Source organism: Petaurus breviceps, unplaced genomic scaffold (assembly GCF_028583685.1).
Source record: "Petaurus breviceps papuanus isolate PSGF00001 unplaced genomic scaffold, PetGlider_PUasm1.0 90895, whole genome shotgun sequence".
Classification (NCBI taxonomy): Eukaryota; Metazoa; Chordata; class Mammalia; order Diprotodontia; family Petauridae; genus Petaurus; species Petaurus breviceps.
In genome coordinates this window covers 31,600,896-31,605,695 of record NW_027187372.1, presented here as the reverse complement: position 1 = coordinate 31,605,695, position 4,800 = coordinate 31,600,896, and the positions used below count along the sequence as shown (strand labels likewise).

The following is a 4,800-nucleotide window of genomic DNA, read 5'->3' as shown; positions in this document are numbered from 1 at the left end:
TGTGTGTGTGTGTGTGTGTGTGTGTGTGTGTGTGTGTGTGTGTGTGTGTGTGTAAAACTTGTCCTTTCAGGCTACAGAAACTTCTGGAATTGGAGAGCTTCTCTCTGGTTCACCTAATTAAATAGGTGTACTCCAGGAATCCATTTCATTCTTCTGCTTTCAGGCAAAGTGACCTGTATAAAGATGCCTATTCAGCATCCTCTATTCAGCTAATTATGGGTCTGACCATTTCAGAAACCTATTGCTAAGTTAAGGGGATGTTTACCCTAAGCACATGAAGACTTTCCCTGGTGGAATGGGTGGATGAGAACAGTTTGTCCCAACAGCCACGAGGGTGGCTGAAGCAAGCACTGTGTAGTGCTTAGAGTTTGGTCAGATATGGAAGATACCAAAGTCATCCACTTGCCCACTATTCAATGAACTCCAGTGGCTCCCATTACCTCCGCAATTAAATATAAAAACTCTGGCTATTAAAGCCCTTCATGTCCTGGCCCTCCCTCCTTTTCAGATGTCTTATAGTCTACCATACTCCACAAACTCTACAATCCAGTAACACTGGTCTCGTTACTCAAACAAGACTTTCCATCTCCTGACTCTAGGCATTTTTACTGGCTATCTCCCCGTGCCTGGCATGCTCTTCCTCCTCTTCTCTGCCTCCTGGCTTCCTTCAAATCTCAGCTCAAATCCTATGTTCTATAAGCTGCCTTTCTTGAGCCCCCTTAATCCTCCAATTTTACACACACACACACTCACACATTTTTTTATACAATTGTTTGAATGTTGTCGCCCTAATTAGACTCAGAGTTCCTTGAGAGGAGTTGGCTTTTGCTTTTCTTTGTATACCCATTTATGTGCTTAACACAGTTCCTGACACATAAATGCTTAAATGGTGACTTGATCTATACAACTACCGTATGTCTTGGTGGTTGAGAGTGGGGCATTCTGTCCTATTTGAAAAGATTTCTAGAGAAGATGATTCCACAACTTGCCTTAATCATACAACCCTAGAAGCCAGAAATTTCTTCCTTGAATTCAAGTATCTCTTCCTAAGCCCAATACCTATTTTCTCTCCTGAATCTAAAGAAAAGATTCCAGACACTAGTCTGGGAGTGAGGGTCACTCTGCCCCTTCTGACAGTTCTTCCATACTCTCTACCTCCTCCTTACACACATTCTCTGCCTTTAGATACATCATTTTCAGAGCATTGGGAAGCTTGGAAAAGCTCTGAGAACATTTCATGGGCTTGTCAACATTTTGATCATCTCAGAAATATTGAAGCCTGTCTGCAAAGGCTATTAGGGCCTGAAAGCAAGAGTATGGAAGAGATGACCTAAGAGGCCAGACTGATTATTTTTCTTTTTACAAAACCAGAGTGAGTGAGGGGGCTTTTGATGTTCATAGCAATCTAACTGGAGACAGAAGCTAGAGGGCTCTGGTGTAATCAATATGTCTCCCCATTCCTGTCCAATCTTTTCTGGGTAATGAGCAGTGAGTGGGAATGTCACCTCTGTTAATGGGGGAAGATGCAACTGTGCACAGCTAGAAACGGCTCTCCGTCTTCATTAAGCAAGCAACAGCCCCGACTGCTTTCCCGCCCACGCTGGGTAACAGATGATTCCGATCGAAGAGTGATCACCACCCTACTGCTCTCTCCTCAGGCTTCAATCCCAAGCAATGACCCTACACCCACCATCAAAAAACACTGCCTAAGAAAATGCCCTTTGAGGGTAAAACACAGGAATGACAGATAAAAACATAGCCAAGTGGACACATAAATAAAACTTGATTTCCAGGAACAGACACCAGTCTTCACTAGGGTGTCTTGAATCGTGTGACCTCTTCTCCCTTTTTCCTCTTTCCCTTCTGCCCGTTGACCCCAAACTTTTAAAATGAGAGCCCTTGACCCTCCACGAGTCCTTTGATCTCTGGACCTCAGTTTCCTCATCTGTATAATGAGAGGGTTTGGAGAAAGGAATGGCAAACCCCTCCAAGTATCTTTGCCAAGAAAACCCCAAAAGAACAACAACATAATGAGGAGGTGGGACTAAATGATCTCTAAGTCCCTTGCTGGTTTTAAATCTCTTCCAAACTTCCCAATTACTGTTGAGAACACCACCATCCTCCCAATCACCCAAGTTAGCAACCTCTGTGTCATTTAGGACTCCTTACTCTCTCTTACACCACATATCCAGTCTTTTGCCAAGTCTTACTGTTTCTAGCTATGTGATAGCATCTCCACTTATAGCCACCACCCTATTTCAAGTTTATCAATGCCTCCCTAGACTACTGAAATGGCCTTCTAGTTGGTTTCCCTATTCCCTATTCTAAGCTATGCTCCAAGTAAGTACCAAAGGGATTTTCCTAAAGTATAGGTCTCCTCATGTCACACATCTACTACATAAATTCTAGTGGTTTCCTATTGCGACCTTTGTGTGGCATCTAAAGCTCTTCACAATCTGGCCTCTTCCAGTTCTTCAGTCTCCTTACCCTTTATTTCCCTCCATTCATGCTATGATCAAGCCCCACTGAGCAAATGCTGTTCTTGTTCACAAAGCCACATTTCCCATCTCTGTGCCTTCAAACTCTCAGTTAACTATCAATCAATAAACATTTATTAAGCACCTACTACATACCAGGCTATGTTCTAAGCACCGGGGATACACAAACAGGGAAAAGAACAGTCCCTGCCCTTAAGAAACTTACAATATAATGTGAGAGAAAACATGCAGGATGACCAACCAATCAATAAATATTTATTAAGTACCCCCTATGTGCCAAGCACTGTGCTAAACACTGGGGATAGAAAAGAGGCAAAACACAGTCCCTGGCTCCAAGAAACTTACAATCTAATGAAGGAGGCAACGTGAAAACAAATTTATGCAAAACAAGTTACTTGCTTCTAAACTTGTGTCTATAGGGAAGTGAGACATGGCAAGTTTAAAATTGGGATGGGGGCACAAGGCATGATTCTAGAAGATCTTTGCATAAATAGGAGCTAAGTAACAGAGGGAAATAAGAGGGGTTGGGGAAGGCTCTCAGTAGAAGGTAGGGTTTTAGTTGGGACTTAAAGGAAACCCTACTATGTGTCAGACATTGTGCTAAGTGCTGGGGATACAAAGGAAGGCAACAAACAGTCCCAGTTCACAAGGAGCTCACACTTTGAGGGCTGTTCCCTATGCCTAGAATATTCCCCCTCCACCTCTCCCTCCTATGAGACTCAGCTCAAACTCCACCTTCTCTTCATGGAGAGTTCCACCCAGCTCCTCCACCGTTAGAGGAGGGCACCCAGAGAATTCTCCTCATCGTTTTCCACCAGCTACTCTCCCAGACACTCATGATGAAATCTACTTCGAAATTCAGATCATTTCCCGCTTCAGTGCAGGTGCAGGAGACATTGTGCCCCTCCTTCCCTTCAGTTCCTTTCTGTGTGGTTTCCTTCATTAGACTAGGAGCTCCCTGAGGGCAGGCAGTCATGCCTTTCTTGAATCCCTAGCACTTAGCACAGTGCCTGACACGTTGTTCTTGCTGTTGTTGTGGTTTATCTTTCATTCTGGAAGAGGACCATGACATCAGGGAAGTGATACCATGACACTGGATTTAAGTGAGGGAGGGCTGTGCAAAGTCACCAGCCTCAATTTCTCCTTCCAGAGCCATCTAGGTTGGGGGGCAGGGGGAGGAGAGATATAGATCAGGAGACTGAAGATGGCCCTGGACTCAGCGGGCCAGGAACAGCCCTTTTAAGCCTAGGTCTTTAACACGTCTCACTTCTACTGAGGCAACACCCATTCAGTGCAGGAGCTTAAGGTTGATCGACTCTTATTGAAGACTGTCCAGTTCCCCATAGCTCCTAGTATCTCCCTCTGACGTTATCTTCCATCTACTCCCTATATAATTTGTATGTACCTGTATGCTGTCCCCCTCATTATAGTGTGAGCTCCTCCAGAGCAGCGACCTGTTTTCTTTGTTTTGGGGTTTGCATTTCTTTGTTTCCGAATAACTTCCCTGGCGTCTTTGATATGGTGATGACTAAATAAATGCTTGTGGACTAACAGAACCCATGATTCTTTTGCACTCCCCCTAATAAACCTGTCCGGCATCTAGATGCACACACTGGACTCAGAGGATCTGAGTTCCAATCCTGCCTCTGGTACTCACTACCTGGGTGACTTCCAGGGAGCACAGGTCAATAAATCTCCCTGAGCCTCAGTTTCCTCGTTTGTAAAATGAAGTGGTTGGACCACAAGGCTTCTGAGAGCCCCACCAGCTGTAAATCGACGGAAGGTGTCCAGATTCCTGCTCTCATCGGATATTCACACATGCACGCATGCACTCACGCACGGACTTACGCACGCACTGGTTGGCACTTTCTTCCCCCCTAGCGGGAAGTTCAAGGGCTAGCGTCGGAACGTAGTGTTGCCCCTTTAAATCCAGGGAGTTTCTAATCGGGTGACTGTAGGGAAGTGAGACATACCAAGTTTAAAATGGGGGGGCATGCGGTATGATTGCAGAAAATCCTTGTTTTCTTTTAAATAATAAATCTATGAGAGCAATGATTACTAAATTTTCTAGTAAAATAAAGGTAAGGTTATATCTCTCTGAACTAATAAGCTTTTAGGGAGTAGGTGGTAAAATGTAGCTTTCTAGTCTATCACTCCCTCAGGATTAACCATAGTGGTAGCGTCTCCTAGAAGGGAGGAGGGCTCTTTTGTGGGGAATGGTACGGCCCAAGACAGGGGATGGAGGGTAGCTGAGGAAGGTGCCACAAGGTCTAAAGAAAGAGGGCAGTTCTCCTTGCTCCAC

General features: G+C 44.8%; 1 protein-coding gene across 3 annotated transcripts in view; it reads right to left on the bottom strand.

The window, feature by feature from the left end:
* Positions 1–4,461, bottom strand: part of CDK18 (cyclin dependent kinase 18) — a 149,439-nt gene extending 144,978 nt beyond the window's left edge. For 2 of the 3 annotated variants that reach the window (XM_069074680.1, XM_069074683.1), the window contains exon 1: positions 4,347–4,461. The gene's annotated coding sequence lies outside the window, so the exon portion shown is untranslated. The remainder of the gene's footprint in view (positions 1–4,346) is intronic. The other variant, XM_069074682.1, reaches the window with a different exon arrangement.
* Positions 4,462–4,800: the final 339 nt, after the last annotated feature.